General features: G+C 39.0%; 1 long non-coding RNA gene and 1 pseudogene across 2 annotated transcripts; both read right to left on the bottom strand.

Moving 5' to 3' along the window:
- Positions 1 to 23,558, bottom strand: part of LOC134327138 (zinc finger protein 135-like) — a 254,757-nt pseudogene that overhangs the window by 4,416 nt on the left and 226,783 nt on the right.
- On the bottom strand, positions 12,186 to 13,685 carry LOC134327141 (uncharacterized). 2 transcript variants are annotated; one of them, XR_010014681.1, is made up of 3 exons: positions 13,365 to 13,685; positions 12,627 to 12,760; positions 12,186 to 12,471 (listed from the first exon to the last, which is right to left on the bottom strand). It is a non-coding gene; the product is annotated as an uncharacterized LOC134327141 (long non-coding RNA). The 2 variants fall into 2 exon arrangements; XR_010014680.1 differs by lacking the exon at positions 13,365 to 13,685 and having other exon boundaries at positions 12,627 to 12,983.

Raw genomic sequence — 23,558 nt, 5'->3', positions numbered from 1 at the left:
TTTGTGTTCTTTGACTGTTGTTTACCTAAACTTGAGAAATGAAATGTTCACTGTAGAAGCACTTCTGTAAGTCGCTCTGGATAAGAGCGTCTGCTAAATGCTGAAAATGTAAAATGTAAATGTACACACAACATATACACACACACCTTATACACACACCTTATACACACCTTATACACACACACACACCTTACACACACACACCTTATACACACACCTTATTCACACACATAATACACACACCTTATACACACCTTATACACACACACCTTACACACACACACCTTATACACACACATAAAACACACACCTTACACAGACACAAAATACACAAACCTAATGCACACACCTTATACACACATAATACACACACCTTATACACACCTTATACACACCTTATACACACACACTTTACACACACACACATTATACACTCATAATACACACACCTTATACACACACATTATACACACACCTTATACACACACCTTATAGACATACCTCATACACACACCTTATACACACACATTATACACTTACCTTATACACACACTTTATACACACACACCTTATACACACACCTTATACACACCTTAAACACACACCTTATACACACACACTTTATGCACACACCTTATACACACACCTTATACACACCTTATACACACACATTATACACACACACCTTATGCACACACCTTATACACACACCTTATACACACACACCTTATACACACACACCTTATACACACACACACCTTATACACACACCTTATACACATTCCTTATACACACACCTTATACACACCTTATACACACACATTATACACACACCTTATACACACACACCTTATGCACACACCTTATACACACACATTATACACACACACCTTATACACACACCTTATACACACACACCTTATACACATTCCTTATACACACACCTTATACACACACATTATACACACACCTTATACACACACACCTTATGCACACACCTTATACACACACCTTATACACACACACCTTATGCACACACCTTATACACACACCTTATGCACACACATTACACACACACCTCATACACACCTTTTACACACACCTTATACACACACCTTACACACACCTCATACACACCTTATGCACACACCTTTTACACACACCTTATGCACACACCTTTTACACACACCTTATACACACACCTTACACACACCTCATACACACCTTATACACACACCTTATACACACACATAATACACACACCTTATACACACCTTATACACACACCTTATACACACACATAATACACACACACTTTATACACACACCTTATACACACTCACTTTATACACACACCTTATACACACATAATACACACACACTTTATACACACACCTTATACACACACCTTATACACACACATAATACACACACACTTTATACACACACCTTATACACACACCTTATACACACACATTATACACACACCTTATATACAAACCTTACACACACACCTTATACACACACCTTATACACACACACCTTATACACACACCTTATACACACACACCTTACTCAACTCAAACTCAAAAGAAGCTTTATTGGCATGACAAATAAGGACATTCGTATTGCCAAAGCAAGTTACAGGGAAATATAAACAATAAAAATAAGAAAGAACAAAAATATACAGAACAGTTACATGTGCAAAAAAATATAGAATAAAATAAAATATTAATAAAAACAGTGCAAAATAGTAACAATAAAAAGTATAATATTTACAATAATGAGGTAGTAAAACAATCAGTTTGTGCGTGTGCGTGTGTGTATGTGTGTATGAGACATGGTCACCCACTGTCCCTCACCTGGTGGCAGGTGTGTGTATAGAGTGCTGCTAGTGTGCAGCTCTCTCTGTGCTCCCCCAGTAGGTGGGGCAGTTTGTCGGGGTCTGGGAGGGAGGTAAAGTTGGGGATGATGTTATTAAATTTAGGGAAGAATTGGGAGCGGACGTGGTGGTACTTGGTACACCGGGTGAGGAAGTGCAGCTCCGTCTCTACTGTACTGAGAGTGCAGTGCTGACACGACCTCTCCTCCCGGGGAAGCCAGGACCGGGTGTGTCGCCCCGTCTCCAAAAGGCCCTGCGAGCTTTTTCTCTCAGTTCATTTACTGCCGGGTTAAAGTTTCCTGTGGAACTGATGTTCAGTCCGAGGTAAGTATAATCTTTAGTGTGCTCAATTTCGTGCTCTCCTAATTTATATGTGTGTTTGGTTCCCTGAGATCTGGCTCTTTTCTGGAAAGTCATAATTTTGGTCTTTTTGAGGTTGACGGTCAGGGCCCAGGTCTGACAGTACTGCTGCAGCAGGTCCAGTTTGTGCTGGAGACCCTGAGCGCTGGGGGACAGCAGGACCAGATCATCTGCATACAGCAGGAGATTAATCTCTGAGTCGTGTAGAGTGAGACCGGGCGTGGCTGAGTGCTCTAACATGGAGGCCAATTCATTAATATAGATGTTAAATAGAGTTGGACTTAAACAGCAGCCCTGTCTCACTCCACGCTCCTGAGAGATGAGATGTGTTCTCTTACTGCCGATTCTTATTCCACACTGGTTTTCTGTGTACATGGATTTAATAAGATCGTATGTTTTACCCCCTACACCACTCTCTAACATTTTATAAAACAATCCTTCATGCCAAATGGAATCAAAAGCTTTTTTAAAATCAATAAAGCATGCAAATATTTTAGAGTTATTTTGAACTACATATTTTTCGATCAGGGTGTGTAGGGTGTAAATATGATCGGTAGTGCGGTAATTTGGTAGAAAACCAATCTGACTTTTACTCAGGACGTTGTGTTGGGTAAGGAAGTGTAATAATCGTGAGTTAATTATACTACAGAATAACTTCCCCAGGTTACTGCTCACACAGATGCCCCGGTAATTATTAGGGTCGAATTTATCTCCACTTTTGTAGATGGGTGTTATGAGACCTTGATTCCAGATTTCAGGGAAGGAGCCGACACTCAGAACCAGGTTAAAGACTTTTAACATCGCCAGGTGAAATTTGGAGCTGCTGTGTTTGATCATTTCATTCAGGATCCCGTCAGGTCCTGATGATTTCTTTGTTTTTAGTTTTTTAATGTTGTCTTTAAGTTCCTGCTCAGTAATTAAGGAATCTAGAGGATTCTGGTGGTTTTTAATAGCTCGTTCCAGATTCTCTAATTTACTAATAATTTGATTTTGTTCAGGATTTGAATCTAATTCTACATTTTTAAAGAGTGATTGGAAATGGGTTGTCCAGATATCCCCATCCTGAATGGCCAATTCTTCCTGTTCTCTATGTTTTAATTTTTTCCAATTGTCCCAGAATTGATGTGTGTTGATTGATTGTTCAATAATTGTTAGTTGTTTTTGGGTGTACTGAGCTTTTTTGGTTCTGAGTGTACGTTTATATTGTTTGAGGGTTTCACAGTAAAGAAGTCGTGTGTTACTGTTGTTTGGGTCTCTGTGTTTTTGGTTTGATATTTTACGGAGTTCTGTTCTTAACATTTGACAATCTTTGTCGAACCAGCTGTCATCTTTTGTAGATTTAGGTTTTGATTTAGATTTAATTTTTAATTGAGCTTTATTTGCTGTATTTTTAAAGATCTGATTAATATTTTTAACTGCCTGATTTACTCCTTCTTTATTGTGAATGTACGCAGTGTCCAGAAAGTTATCTAAGCTAGTTTGGATTTCTGTGCTGCTAATTGCTTTCTGGAACTCTTCTGCGCTGTTCTCAGCCCATCTGTAGGATCTGGAGATGCTGTACAGTTTACTGGGCCGTGTGTGTGTGGTGGGGTTAGTTTCTGTCTTTTTGATGAACACAGTAATTTGGCTGTGATCAGACAGAGGGGTTAGAGGTTTAACAGTAAATGCACTGAGAGAGAAAGGGTCTAAATCTGTTATTGCATAATCTACTGTACTATTACCAAGAGGTGAGCAGAACGTGAACCTTCCTAATGAGTCCCCTCGAGTTCTACCGTTGACGATGTACAGACCTAAACTTCGACAGAGCTGCAGGAGGTCTTTACCATTTTTGTTAGTAACATGATCATAATTGTTTCTGTGGTTTAGGGTGGAATTGGTATTAAGAATTTGGTTGTTATTGATGAATCTGTTTCCCTGATCATTTATAATATCAGGTTGGGTTCCTGTTCTGGCGTTCAGGTCTCCACAGACGAGCACGTTTCCCTGGGCTTGGAAATGGCAGGTCTCTCTCTCCAGCTCTGAGAACATGTCTTCAGAGTAGTATGGAGACTCTGACGGAGGGATATAAATGGCACAGAGAAACAGATCCTTCTGTGATGATAGTATGGTTTTGTTTATTTTTAGCCAAATGTGGTATTTTCCAGTTTTCATGGTGTTTATTAGCGTGTGTAGGTGTGATTTGTACCAGATTATCAGACCTCCTGAATCTCTGCCTTGGCGCACTGTGCTAAGTTTTTGGGAGGGTAGTATAATTTCTCTGTAGTCACGGGGACAGTGAGTGACCGTGTCGGCCTTGCACCATGTTTCCTGTAGGATGATGATGTCAAGGTTTTTAATGTGTGTGTGGAAGTCAGTGTGTACGCTTTTTAATCCGAAGGCTGAGGAGCTCAGGCCTTGGATGTTCCAATTACTAACAGTGAGTGACATTGTGCAGATTTCAGTGTGTAGTGTTTAAGATGAGATAAACTTTGTAAGAATGTCAAAAACGTTTTTTTTTTTTTTTTTTTTTTTTTTTTATACATATGTATATACTTATGTTTATCTTTAAATATAAATATTTATATAACTGTATATATGCATATACATTTTGTTACATGTGGTTATTATTATTGTCCATTGTTTTACTTTAGATTAGTCTATTGCAGATGTACTGTAATAATTGTCTGATCTCACCCATGTCGTTTTGTTGCGCTGGTCCTCTGAGGGCCTCAGCGTAGCTGCGCTGCGTTTCTGAGGTGTGGGTGAGGCGTTGCAGGGTTGCTGCTGGGGTTCTCTGTGGTTGGTGGTTCGTTGGTGTTGGCAGAACTGGAGGGCGTCTAGGTGCTGGTTTGCCTGGTCTGGTTGGGTGATTCGGAGGGGTTGGCGGAACTGGAGGGCGTCTAGGTGCTGATCCGGTTGGTCCTGGTCTGGTTGGGTGGTTTGAAGGGGTTGGAAGGATTGGAGGGCGTCGAGGTCCTGATCTGGAGTGCTGTGCAGGTCCAGTTGAAAACGGGTGTGTCGGTGGTCTCCTGTGATTCTGATGTGGTCGCTGTCCTGGTGTGTGTGTGGTTCCGTTTATTCCCCGTGCTGCAATTTTCAGAGTTCTTGCTAATTCTTTGATGCTGTACTTGTTCAGGTGCACGTGGTCGTACAGGTGATGGAGCGAGATGTTGGTGTGGTGGGCGATGTGAATGTTAGAGATGTGTGCACATCCTTTGGTGATGTCCGTGTTTACTCTCTGTATTGTGTCTGGGTGAAAGTCCCGTCTTGGTAGGAGAGTAGATATTATTATTTTAGCATTTGGGAAAGTCTCAGCGGTCCTCTTTGCAGCTCTGCACACCATCGCTCCGACTCTCTCTTGTTCTGTCCTCAGGTCGTTTGTGCCCGTATGGATGATTATACATTTGGGCTCTCCCAGGGTATTATCTTGGAGAGATGTGTAAACATCACGTGTCCTTGGGCACCAGATTTTTGTGGTTTTTTGTCCTGGGAAAAGTTTCTCCATGTTTAAAAATTTGCCATTGGAGTCTATGAGAATGGCGATCTCAGTGTCTGTGTGGGACACAGCTGGTTGGCCACTTTGTTGTGGATGATCGTCCAGCTGTGTGGTGCAGGGTGTTTCTTGTGAGGTGCTGTCCTTTGGTTTTGAGATTCCAGAAGGAGGCTGAAGTGGCGTTCTGGGTGTGGGTTGTGCAGAGGGCCCAGGAGTGGGTTGTTCTGAGGAGATGGGTGATGTTGGTCCAGGGGTGAGCTGGTTGGTGCAGGCTGTTGTTTCCAAAGGTGCTGGAGATGTTTGGATCTTTGTTGTTAATTTTTCCATGATCTTATCACGTTTGTGCATCTCCTGTATGAGTTTTGTTAGTTCTGTTTTGAGGAGTGAGTGTTCTTTCTCCATGTTCTCCCTGTAGTGTATCAGTTCAGCCTGTAGTGTTTGTCTCTCCTTTATTAACTGTTGGGTGTCCTTTCTCAGTTCTTGTACTGTCCTTTCCAGTTGTCCCATTTGTTCTTTAGATGGTTCTGGTGCATTATTGTTGAAAGTGTGGGTGAGGAACTGTTGTTTCAACTCTGCTACCTCCACTTCTAACAGAGCCACCGAGTCTTTGATCTGGATGACAGTGGTTTGGAGGTGTGGGCTTGTTGGTGGGGTCGTGCAGGACTTCACACCTAGCTCTGTTCCTCTGTCTGAGGTGTGATTCCCACTGTTAGATGTGGAGGGGGGCTTCACACCTTGTTTTGTACTGGTCCGGTTGTGAGGTGTTTTGGCGGAGGGGGAAGGTGCCGGGGTGTCTGAATTGCAGCGATTTTTGAGAGCTGGAAAAATCTCCTCAAATTTCTTTAGAGCCCCCTCACTGCCTTTTATTACCACAGATCCATCATGGTAGATGTTAACAATGAAAAGTTCCTCACCATTTTCATAAATGTGAATCTGCTGTCCTTTACCAAAGCCATTTTTGGTGATATTTTTAAAGTAGGAGCAGATCATTGGGTGCCAGGTTTTCTTGTCCTCAGTGAAGAATGTTAGATATGAGATGTTTTCTCCATTAATTAGCTCACAGTCCTTAAACAGAGTTTCTGGGTTTTCCTTCATAATTTTCAGTTTATATTCATTTTTGTCCATCTTGGAGGTAAACTTTTTAGGGTAGTCAAAAGAGCGTGGCTTCACTGTTACTGTTTCTCCAGCCATTTTAATCAAGATAGCAATAGTTTCAATGAAGCTCTCTTACCCTGTGTGTTCACAAAACAGGAGGAATTCTGTATTTAGTCCAAATTGTCTCCTAATTCCTCGTTATTTCCTTCAGGTTTTGTCCTTTTTCTTTGTGTTATTCCTCGTGGTGTTTTATCCTTTTATTCCTCTTTGTTGAATGGTGATGTTCTTTTCCTTGTACTTCGCTTTGTCTTTTGTGTTGTTCCTCTTGTTCCTTTGTTTCTTTCCTTTTTAGCTTTTTATATTTTGTTTTTTAAAGTTCCTAATTTTTAAAACTATTAAAATTTTGTTTGTTAAAATTTTTTCAAAAGTTTATCTCATTTTAAACACTAAAAAACTGGAATTGTTCAGGAGCTCATCCTGAGCATGACCTCTCTCTCTCACTGCTGCTCACACACACACACACACCTTATACACAAACATAATACACACACCTTAAACACACTTTATACACACTTTATACACACCTTATACACACACCTTATACACACAACTTATACACACCTTATACACACACCTTACACACACACCTTATACACACACCTTACACACACCTTGTACACACACCTTGTACACACACACCTTATACACACACCTTACACACACCTTATACAAACACACCTTATACACACACACCTTATACACACACCTTATACACACACCTTATACAAACACATCTTATACACACACACCTTATACACACACACCTTACACACACACACCTTATACACACACCTTATACACACACATAATACACACACCGTATACACACACACCTTAAACACACACCTTACACACACACACCTTATACACACACCTTATACACACACATAATACACACACCTTACACACACACAAAATACACAAACCTTATGCACACACCTTATACACACATAATACACACACCTTATACACACCGTATACACACTTTATACACACCTTATACACACACCTTATACACACAACTTATACACACCTTATACACACACCTTACACACACACCTTATACAAACACACCTTATACACACACACCTTATACACACACCTTATACACACACCTTACACACACCTTGTACACACACCTTGTACACACACACCTTATACACACACCTTACACACACACCTTATACAAACACACCTTATACACACACACCTTATACACACACCTTATACACACACCTTACACACACCTTGTACACACACCTTGTACACACACACCTTATACACACACCTTACACACACCTTATACAAACACACCTTATACACACACACCTTATACACACACCTTATACACACACCTTATACAAACACACCTTATACACACACACCTTATACACACACACCTTACACACACACACACCTTATACACACACCTTATACACACACATAATACACACACCGTATACACACACACCTTATACACACACACCTTACACACACACACCTTATACACACACCTTATACACACACATAATACACACACCTTACACACACCTTATACACACACACCTTAGACACACACACATTATACACACACCTTATACACACACACCTTATACACACACCTTATACACACACCTTATACACACACACCTTATACACACACACCTTACACACACACACCTTATATACACACCTTATACACACACAAAATACACAAACCTTATGCACACACCTTATACACACACATAATACACACACCTTATACACACCTTATACACACCTTATACACACACACCTTACACACACACACCTTACACACACCTTATACACACATATAATACACAAACCTTATGCACACACCTTATACACACACATAATACACACACCTTATACACACCTTAAACACACACACCTTACACACACACACCTTATACACACACCTTATACACACACATAATACACACACCTTACACACACACAAAACACACAAACCTTATGCACACACCTTATACACACACATAATACACACACCTTATACACACACATTATACACACACACCTTATACACACACCTTATACACACACATTATACACACACACCTTATACACATTCCTTATACACACACCTTATACACACCTTATACACACACATTATACACACACCTTATACACACACACCTTATGCACACAACTTATACACACACATAATACACACACACTTTATACACACACCTTATACACACATAATACACACACACTTTATACACACACCTTATACACACATAATACACACACATTTTATACACACACCTTATACACACACCTTATACACACACATTATACACACACCTTATACACACATAATACACACACATTTTATACACACACCTTATACACACACCTTATACACACACATTATACACACACCTTACACACAAACCTTATACACACACACCTTATACACACACCTTATACACACACACCTTATACACACACCTTATACACACACCTTATACACTCACATAATACACACACCTTATACACACACACCTTACACACACACACCTTATACACACACCTTATACACACACCTTATACACACACATAATACACACACCTTATACATACCTTACACACACACACACCTTTTACACAGATAATACACACACCTTATACACACACATTATACACACACCTTATACACACACACCTTATGCACACAACTTATACACACACACACCTTATACACACACCTTATACACACCTTATACACACACACCTTACACACACACACCTTTTACACAGATAATACACACACCTTATACACACACACCTTATACACACACCTTATAGACACACCTTATACACACACCTTATACACACACCTTATACACACACACCTTATACACACACCTTATACACACACCTTATACACTCACATAATACACACACCTTATACACACACACCTTACACACACACACCTTATACACACACCTTATACACACACATAATACACACACCTTATACACACCTTATACACACACACCTTACACACACACACCTTTTACACAGATAATACACACACCTTATACACACACATTATACACACACCTTATACACACACACCTTATGCACACAACTTATACACACACACACCTTATACACACACCTTATACACACCTTATACACACACACCTTATACACACACATAATACACACACTTTACACAAACACAAAATACACAAACCTAATGCACACACCTTATACACACCTTATACACACACATTTTACACACACACACATTATACACACATAATACACACACCTTATACACACATATTATACACACACCTTATACACACACCTTATAGACACACCTTATACACACACCTTATACACACACATTATACACACACATTATACACACACCTTATACACACACACCTTATACACACACCTTATACACACACCTTATACACACACCTTATACACACCTTATACACACACCTTATGCACACACCTTATACACACCTTATACACACACATTATACACACACACCTTATAAACACACCTTATACACACCTTATACACACACATTATACACACACACCTTATACACACACCTTATACACACACATTATACACACACACCTTATACACACACCTTATACACACACACCTTATACACATTCCTTATACACACATTATACACACACCTTATACACACACACCTTATACACACACACCTTATACACACACCTTATACACACACACCTTATACACACACACCTTACACACACACACCTTATATACACACCTTATACACACACAAAATACACAAACCTTATGCACACACCTTATACACACACATAATACACACACCTTATACATATGAGAGGCCGTGTAGGCCATAATTCTAAGTTGAATTCTCTCACACACACCATCATACTCTCTCACACACACTATCATACTCTCTCACACACACCATCATACTCTCTCACACACACCATCATACTCTCTCACACACACTATCATACTCTCTCACACACACTATCATACTCTCTCACACACACCATCATACTCTCTCACACACACCATCATACTCTCTCACACACACCATCATACTCTCTCACACACACTATCATACTCTCTCACACACACCATCATACTCTCTCACACTCACTATCATACTCTCTTACACACACCATCATACTCTCTCTCACACACACCATCATACTCTCTCACACACACCATCATACTCTCTCACACACCATCAAGGTGTTAAAAGGAGGCCAGGAAGGAGGACAGGAAGTCAGATTGGCTTACAGCTGTAAGAACAGAGCCTGCACATAAATTGGTCTACAAAAAACATTTAAATCTGGCAGCAGACCTTTTAACAATGACTACACTTTTGTTGAGCTTTGTTGAACTAGCCATGATATTTCTACTTTCTACCTTTTTTACAAGGTCACTTTGGTTTGTGGAAATAAATGGTAATGAGGAGGACATGTTTTACTATTTTTGTCCATCACAATGAGATGCATTTAGAACATTGAAAGGAAAACTGACAGCATGGGACATACCAGCATGATTCTGGAAATATTATTTTGTGAGCTTAATGGATAAACACTGACAACTTTTTACTTTCTTTTAATTAGCCCGCAGTTAGAAGGAGGTGACAGTCAATGAAGTTTGGGTACACTGGAGGCACATTATGCATGTTTTTGTTCCCTAAAAAATTTATAGGAAAACTCAAGATCAGTAGAAATTAGACATAGGGATATATTTTCTCCAAGATTACCTCCAACAATCAGAACTGGTCATCCTACATAAACAAATTACCTTCGGTTTGTCTCTTGAAATTCGTTGCTAAAGAATAGCTGTATGCTTTGGAATCATCAGGAGGAAATTATACAGGCACAAATAGCAACTTCAAATTGGTTAACTGACGTGTGTGTGTGTGTGAGAGAGAGAGCATACAGCAATGTCTGCGACTTTGGCTGACATTGTTAATAAGATTCTTCAAATCACCCCAAATGCAGATGAAAGGTACGTGCTAGGAGGACAACAGTCTTGCAACATCAGAAAACAGCGCTGGCATGCGCTGCAGGTGCTGGACCCAAATGGACATGCCTTCCATCACGGGTGTGCAACTGGCCAAAGAATTTACAATGTTCAAATTCCAAATTAGTTATGGTTATTAGAGTTATTTGTGATAGTAATTAAAACGTCATAATGTATTTCTGATAAATGAAACAATGCAGTAATGTTAAAAAAAACAAAAAAAAACAAAAAAAAACGAGGACACCCCATATAATATTTAGATATTTATTATCAAGTTATGGACAGGTCAGGAAATCACTATTATACTGGTTAACAAAGATCTTGTCCCAAGCAAACAAATGTTTCTTATTTATTGTTGCATGCAGAAACCAAATATTTCAGAACAGTCTCAACAGCAAATAATCTGTCACTCAGGTGGATTAAGGTATCCTTAGTCCTTGTAGTCATACAATGACTGGTGTGGTACTTCTGTGGTCACTAGATGCTGTTGTCGTGTCAACCTCCACACCACTGTCCTCTAAATCTGTGGTGACAAACTAAAAACAAACAAAACAAACACACACAATGCATTTAGAAAATGTTGGGGGTTAGCCTATTGCCAAACCATGAAATCTAAATGCTACAAATGACTTATTATTATTAATAATATGCAATATAAACATACTGCTTACATTATTTTTAAATAACTTACCGTAAATGTGTCATTGTCTAATGTACACTGCCTTTGATGTAAATGTATTGTCAATCATGAAGCCATTTAGTTTCTGGCCCTCGTGCAACTTTGGTGAAACCAGTTTGTTTCCTCATGCCATCAAAAGTTCAATACTGAAATCACAAAAATTGAATTTAGTTTCAAAACCAGTCTATAGCAATTCACCCAATACAATCAAATATTTAGAGAACAGTTACTCAAGAGAGCTTGGTCTCAATCTATAATGAATTACATTTTCTGTAATAAAAGAAAGATAACAAACTTTAATAGTACAAGTGACTAAGTTAGAATGAGCACTGAGACAGATTTTGAAATGTTAGACTGTAAGTCTGTAGCTTTCCATGTGCAGCAGCTTGTTTATGATTGTGTATAAAAAATGAATCTATATTTTATTTTACTTATTAAGACCTACATAGGGAAGAGTCCAAAAGTTCCATGTAATTCGACTCGAATGTAGTGACACATTAATGTGGAGCAACTATAGCCATTAAAACGATAAAGTAATTTTATTTATTGTTCTTTAAGAAAGCTTCCAAAACAAAGTTTCTTATAAATGTGCTTTATGAGAACTCACTTACTTAGTTTGGCATTACTAGAACGTTTAAAACGTGTAATTTGCAGACGGTCCCTTACAAAGACGAATATTTATAAAATATCCCAATCTAAACCTGAATCTATCAGAAGCTAAATGAGTTTAATCATGTTTAGTGAACTCACCTGTCCCCTGACTCTGGAGCCTCTGTTCTCTGAGGTTGAGGCTGATATGGAGGTCAGCACCTGGCTGATGGTTCGGATATAAAGCTTCACCGCATCTCTTCCTCCGCGGCTGCGTTTAGACTCCTGTCGGGCTGTCGGGTTTAAATCCACATTTCTGACATGGATGTGGCAGCGGTGGAAAAGTTTAAAATGTTAACAGGCCGATGCTCCATTGATTCTCTCTCGGTCCACTATCCTCTCCTATCAGTAATAATGAGGAAGGCGGGACATGTCTGTGAAATCCCGCGTCTTCCACCAATCAGGTACTGAGAATTTAATATTACTTCCGTTTCAATCAAACTCGTTTCCGTATCAATCAAACTCTCTCACACACACTATCATACTCTCACACACACACCATCAAACTCTCTCACACATACAACTATTCTTATTCACATGCACTATCATTCTGTCTTACATTCACTATCATTCTGTTCCATAAACATGATTACTTGCATTCACATACACTATTTATTACGCTTACATATAATAATATTCTCTTACACATACAGTAGATCTTTGTTTTACATAGCTATAGTTATATGTGCAAGAGAGAATAGTGCTGTGTGTATGAGAGTATAATAGTAAATAAAAGAAAGTGTGATTATAGTTGTAAGAGGGTATAGTAGTATATGTGAAAGAGTATAGTAAACCATGTATAAGAGTATGATGGTGTGTGTGTGAGGGTATGATGGTGTGTGTGAGAGAGTATGATGGTGTGTGTGTGAGAGTATGATGGTGTGTGTGAGAGAGTATGATGGTGTGTGTGTGAGAGTATGATGGTGTGTGTGTGTGAGAGTATGATGGTGTGTGTGTGAGAGTATGATGGTGTGTGTGTGAGAGTATGATGGTGTGTGTGTGAGAGTATGATGGTGTGTGTGAGAGAGTATGATGGTGTGTGTGTGAGAGTATGATGGTGTGTGTGTGAGAGTATGATGGTGTGTGTGAGAGAATTCAACTTAGAATTATGGCCTACACGGCCTCTCATATATACACACACCTTATACACACACATGATACACACACCTTACACACACACCTTTTACACAGATAATACACACACCTTATACACACACATTATACACACACCTTATACACACACACCTTATGCACACAACTTATACACACACACAACTTATACACACACCTTATACACACACACACCTTACACACACACACCTTATACACACACATAATACACACACTTTACACAAACACAAAATACACAAACCTAATGCACACACCTTATACACACATAATACACACACCTTATACACACACATTTTACACACACACACACCTTATACACACATAATACACACACCTTATACACACCTTATACACACCTTATACACACCTTATACACACACACTTTACACACACACACATTATACACTCATAATACACACACCTTATACACACACCTTATACACACACATTATACACACACCTTATACACACACCTTATAGACACACCACATACACACACCTTATACACACACATTATACACTTACCTTATACACACACTTTATACACACACACCTTATACACACACCTTATACACACACCTTATACACACCTTAAACACACACCTTATACACACACACTTTATGCACACACCTTATACACACACCTTATACACACCTTATACACACACATTATACACACACACCTTATGCACACACCTTATACACACACCTTATACACACACCTTATACACACACACCTTATACACACACCTTATACACATTCCTTATACACACACCTTATACACACCTTATACACACACATTATACACACAACTTATACACACCTTATACACACATTATACACACACTTTATACACACACACCTTATACACACACCTTATACACACACCTTACACACACACACCTTATACACACACACCTTATACACACACCTTATACACACACCTTACACACACCTTGTACACACACCTTATACACACACACACCTTATACACACAACTTATACACACACCTTATACAAACACACCTTATACACACACACCTTATACACACACACCTTACACACACACACCTTATACACACACATAATACACACACCTTATACACACACACCTTATACACACACACCTTACACACACACACACCTTATACACACACCTTATACACACACATAATACACACACCTTACACACACACAAAATACACAAACCTTATGCACACACCTTATACACACACATAATACACACACCTTATACACACCTTATACACACACACCTTATACACACACACCTTATACACACACCTTATACACACCTTATACACACACACCTTAGACACACACACCTTATACACACACCTTATAGACACACCTTATACACACACCTTATACACACACCTTATACACACACACCTTATACACACACATAATACACAAAACTTACACACACACCTTATACACACACATAACACACCTTACACACACACAGCTTATACACACACACCTTACACACACACCTTACACACACACCTTACACACACACACACCTTACACACACACCTTACAAACACACACCTTACACACACATAATACACAAACCTTACACACACACCTTATACACACACATAACACACCTTACAAACACACACCTTATACACACACACCTTATACACATACCTTATACACACACACCTTATACACACACATAACACACCTTACAAACACACACCTTATACACACACACCTTATACACATACCTTATACACACACACCTTATACACACACCTTATACACACCTTATACACACCTTGTACACACACATCATACACACACCTTATACACACCTTAGACACACATAATACACACACCTTATACACACACCTTATACACACACCTTACACACACCTTATACACACAACTTATACACACCTTATACACACATTATACACACACCTTATACACACACACCTTATACACACACACCTTATACACACACACCTTACACACACACACCTTATATACACACCTTATACACACACAAAATACACAAACCTTATGCACACACCTTATACACACACATAATACACACACCTTATACACACCTTATACACACACACCTTACACACACACACCTTATACACACAGCTTATACACACATATAATACCCAAACCTTATGCACACACCTTATACACACACATAATACACACACCTTATACACACCTTATACACACACACCTTATACACACACATTATACACACCTTATACACACACACCTTATACACACCTTATACACAAACATAATACACACACCTTATACACACCTTACACACACACACCTTACACACACACATTATACACACCTTATACACACACACCTTATACACACCTTATACACACACATAATACACACAACTTATACACACCTTATACACACACACCTTACACACACACACCTTATACACACACCTTATACACACACATAATACACACACCTTACACACACACAAAATACACAAACCTTATGCACACACCTTATACACACACATTATACACACACACCTTATACACACACCTTATACACACACATTATACACACACACCTTTTACACACACCTTATACACACACCTTATACACATTCCTTATACACACACCTTATACACACCTTACACACACACATTATACACACACCTTATGCACACAACTTATACACACACATAATACACACACCTTAAACACACTTTATATACACCTTATACACACACACCTTACACACACACACCTTATACACACACCTTATACACTCACATAATACACACACCTTATACACACACACCTTACACACACACACACCTTATACACACACCTTATACACACACCTTATACACTCACATAATACACACACCTTACACACACACACCTTATGCACACAACTTATACACACACCTTATACACACATAATACACACACACTTTATACACACACCTTATACACACATAATACACACACATTTTATACACACACCTTATACACACACCTTATACACACACATTATACACACACCTTACACACACACCTTATACACACACACCTTATACACACACCTTATACACACACATAATACACACACCTTAAACACACTTTATATACACCTTATACACACCTTATACACACACACCTTACACACACACACCTTATACACACACCTTATACACACACCTTATACACTCACATAATACACACACCTTATACACACACACCTTACACACACACACCTTATACACACACCTTATACACACACCTTATACACACACATAATACACACACCTTATACACACCTTATACACACACACCTTATGCACACAACTTATACACACACACACACCTTATACACACACCTTAAACACACCTTATACACACACACACCTTACACACACACACCTTATACACACACATAATACACACACTTTACACAAACACAAAATACACAAACCTAATGCACACACCTTATACACACATAATACACACACCTTATACACACCTTATACACACACATTTTACACACACATTTTACACACACACACACATTATACACACATAATACACACACCTTATACACACATATTATACACACACCTTATACACACACCTTATAGACACACCTTATACACACACCTTATACACACACATTATACACACACATTATACACACACCTTATACACACACACCTTATACACACACCTTATACACACACCTTATACACACCTTATTTACACACCTTATACACACCTTATACACACACCTTATACACACACCTTATGCACACACACCTTATACACACACCTTATACACACCTTATACACACACATTATACACACACACCTTATGCACACACCTTATACACACACCTTATACACACACACCTTATACACACACCTTTACACACACCTTATACACACACACCTTATACACATTCCTTATACACACATTATACACACACCTTATACACACACACCTTATACACACACACCTTATACACACACACCTTATACACACACACCTTACACACACACACCTTATATACACACCTTATACACACACATAATACACACACCTTATACACACACCTTATACACACACATGATACTTACACCTTACACACACACCTTACACACACACACCTTATATACACACCTTATACACACACAAAATACACAAACCTTATGCACACACCTTATACACACACATGATACACACACCTTACACACACACCTTACACACACACCTTATACACACACACCTTATACACACACCTTATACACACACACCTTATACACACACCTTATACACACACACCTTATACACACACCTTATGCACACATAATACACACACCTTAAACACACTTTATATACACCTTATACACACCTTATACACACACGCCTTACACACACACACCTTATACACACACCTTATACACACACCTTATACACTCACATAATACACACACCTTACACACACACACCTTACACACACACACCTTATACACACACCTTATACACACACAAAATACACACACCTTATACACACCTTATACACACACACCTTACACACACACACCTTTTACACAGATAATACACACACCTTATAGACACACATAATACACAAACCTTACACACACACCTTATACACACACATAACACACCTTAAACACACACACCTTACACACACACACACCTTACACACACATAATACACAAACCTTACACACACACCTTATACACACACATAATACACCTTACACACACACACCTTACACACACATAATACACAAACCTTACACACACACCTTTTACACAGATAATACACACACCTTATACACACACATTATACACACACCTTATACACACACACCTTATGCACACAACTTATACACACACACACCTTATACACACACCTTATACACACCTTATACACACACACCTTATACACACACCTTTACACACACCTTATACACACACACCTTATACACATTCCTTATACACACATTATACACACACCTTATACACACACACCTTATACACACACACCTTATACACACACACCTTACACACACACACCTTATATACACACCTTATACACACACATAATACACACACCTTATACACACACCTTATACACACACATGATACTTACACCTTACACACACACCTTACACACACACACCTTATACACACACATAATACACACACTTTACACAAACACAAAATACACAAACCTAATGCACACACCTTATACACACATAATACACACACCTTATACACACCTTATACACACACATTTTACACACACACACACACACATTATACACACATAATACACACACCTTATACACACATATTATACACACACCTTATACACACACCTTATACACACACCTTATACACACACATTATACACACACATTATACACACACCTTATACACACACACCTTATACACACACCTTATACACACCTTATACACACACCTTATACACACACCTTATACACACCTTATACACACACCTTATACACACACCTTATGCACACACCTTATACACACCTTATACACACATTATACACACACACCTTATACACACACCTTATACACACCTTATACACACACATTATACAAACACACCTTATACACACACCTTATACACACACATTATACACACACACCTTATACACACACCTTATACACACACCTTATACACACACACCTTATACACACACACCTTATACACATTCCTTATACACACACCTTATACACACACTTAATACACCTTACACACACACACCTTACACACACATAATACACAAACCTTACAAACAGCTTATACACACACATAATACACAAACCTTACACACACCTTATACACACACATAATACACACACCTTATACACACTCACCTTACACACACGCACCTTATACACACACAAAATACACACACCTTATACACACACACCTTATACACACACACCTTACACACCCACACCTTTTACACACACACCTTATACACACACACCTTATACACACACACCTTACACACACACACCTTATACACACACATAATACACACACCTTAAACACACTTTATACACACTTTATACACACCTTATACACACACCTTATACACACAACTTATACACACCTTATACACACATTATACACACACTTTATACACACACACCTTATACACACACCTTATACACACACCTTATACACACATAATACACACACCTTATACACACACACCTTACACACACACACCTTATACACACACATAATACACACACCTTATACACACCTTATACACACACACCTTATGCACACAACTTATACACACACACACCTTATACACACACCTTATACACACCTTATACACACACACACCTTACACACACACACCTTATACACACACATAATACACACACTTTACACAAACACAAAATACACAAACCTAATGCACACACCTTATACACACATAATACACACACCTTATACACACCTTATACACACACATTTTACACACACACACACACACATTATACACACATTATACACACATAATACACACACCTTATACACACATATTATACACACACCTTATACACACACCTTATAGACACACCTTATACACACACCTTATACACACATTATACACACACATTATACACACACCTTATACACACACACCTTATACACACACCTTATACACTCACATAATACACACACACCTTATACACACACCTTATACACACCTTATACACACACATTATACACACACACCTAATACACACACCTTATACTCAACTCAACTCAAACGAAGCTTTATTGGCATGACAAATAAGGACATTCGTATTGCCAAAGCAAGTTACAGGGAAATATAAACAATAAAAATAAGAAAGAACAAAAATATACAGAACAGTTACATGTGCAAAAAATATAGAATAGAATAAAATATTAATAAAAACAGTGCAAAATAATAACAATAAAAAGTATAATATTTACAATAATGAGGTAGTAAAACAATCAGTTTGTGCGTGTGTGTGTGCGTGTGTGTGTGTGTGTGTGTGTGTATGGGACATGGTCACCCACTGTCCCTCACCTGGTGGCAGGTGTGTGTATAGAGTGCTGCTAGTGTGCAGCTCTCTCTGTGCTCCCCCAGTAGATGGGGCAGTTTGTCGGGGTCTGGGAGGGAGGTGAAGTTGGGGATGATGTTATTAAATTTAGGGAAGAATTGGGAGCGGATGTGGTGGTACTTGGTACACCGGGTGAGGAAGTGCAGCTCCGTCTCTACTGTACTGAGAGTGCAGTGCTGACACGACCTCTCCTCCCGGGGCAGCCAGGACCGGGTGTGTCGCCCCGTCTTTACGGCCAGGTCGTGTGCGCTCAGTCTGTACCTCGTCAGGGTGTTTCTTAATTTAGGGTCGGATACTGTGCTCAGATAATCTGCTGCACTGTAGTGTCTGTTTAGGGTCAAATAGCACTGCATTTTACTTTGAGTTTTAGTTTCAGTTTCCCAATAATTCAGATATTTAGTTCTGAGTTTTTGTGTAATTTGGTTTATTTTAATTGGGTTTGCAGATTTCTTCTGTTCCTGAGTCTTTATTGTGTTAGTGTGTGTTAGTGGTGTGGCGGCGTGTGTTAGTAATGTGTTTGTGTGTGTTATTAGGGTGTCTGTGTGTGTTAGTGGTGTATGGGTGCAGTGACTCAGGACCAGTTGGATGAGGGGACTGGTATGTTTGCTCAGCTCTTGGTGTTTCAGGGCTTTATAATGATAAGTTTGGGGGTCGCTCTCATTTAGATGTTTCCAGAAGTTGATTGCTCTTCTCTGTATGTTGATAATTAGAGGAAATCGGCCTAATTCTGCCCTGCACGCATTGTTCGTGGTGTGTCTGTGCACCTTTAGGATGCTTTTACAGAACTCTGTGTGCAGGGTCTCTAATGGATGTTTGTCCCAATTATGGAATTGATGGTGTGTAAGCGAACCCCAAACTTCACTGCCATATAGAGCAATCGGTTCAATTATTGATTCAAAAATTTTAAGCCAGATTCGAACTGGAATTTCCACGAATGTTTGACGTTTTATGGCGTAGAAGGCACTGCGAGCTTTTTGTCTCAGTTCATTTACTGCCGGGTTAAAGTTTCCTGTGGAACTGATGTTCAGTCCGAGGTAAGTATAATCTTTAGTGTGCTCAATTTCATGCTGTCCTAATTTATATGTGTGTTTGGTTCCCTGAGATCTGGCTCTTTTCTGGAAGGTCATAATTTTGGTCTTTTTGAGGTTGACTGTCAGGGCCCAGGTCTGACAGTACTGCTGCAGCAGGTCCAGTTTGTGCTGGAGACCCTGGGCGCTGGGGGACAGCAGGACCAGATCATCTGCATATAGCAGGAGTTTAATCTCTGAGTCGTGTAGAGTGAGACCGGGCGTGGCTGAGTGCTCTAACATGGAGGCCAATTCATTAATATAGATGTTAAATAGAGTTGGACTTAAACAGCAGCCCTGTCTCACTCCACGCTCCTGAGAGAAGAGATGTGTTCTCTTACTGCCGATTCTTATTCCACACTGGTTTTCTGTGTACATGGATTTAATAAGATCGTATGTTTTACCCCCTACACCACTCTCTAACATTTTATAAAACAATCCTTCGTGCCAAATGGAATCAAAAGCTTTTTTAAAATCAATAAAACATGCAAATATTTTAGAGTTATTTTGAACTACATATTTTTCGATCAGGGTGTGTAGGGTGTAAATATGATCGGTAGTGCGGTAATTTGGTAGGAAACCAATCTGACTTTTACTCAGGACGTTGTGTTCGGTAAGGAAGTGTAATAATCGTGAGTTAATTATACTACAGAATAACTTCCCCAGGTTACTGCTCACACAGATGCCCCGGTAATTATTAGGGTCGAATTTATCTCCACTTTTGTAGATGGGTGTTATGAGACCTTGATTCCAGATTTCAGGGAAGGAACCGACACTCAGAACCAGGTTAAAGACTTTTAACATCGCCAGGTGAAATTTGGAGCTGCCGTGTTTGATCATTTCATTCAGGATCCTGTCAGGTCCTGATGATTTCTTTGTTTTTAGTTTTTTAATGTTGTCTTTAAGTTCCTGCTC

This window comes from Trichomycterus rosablanca, chromosome 14 (assembly GCF_030014385.1).
Source record: "Trichomycterus rosablanca isolate fTriRos1 chromosome 14, fTriRos1.hap1, whole genome shotgun sequence".
In the NCBI taxonomy this organism is placed as follows: Eukaryota; Metazoa; Chordata; class Actinopteri; order Siluriformes; family Trichomycteridae; genus Trichomycterus; species Trichomycterus rosablanca.
This window is presented reverse-complemented; position numbering and strand designations above follow the sequence as displayed.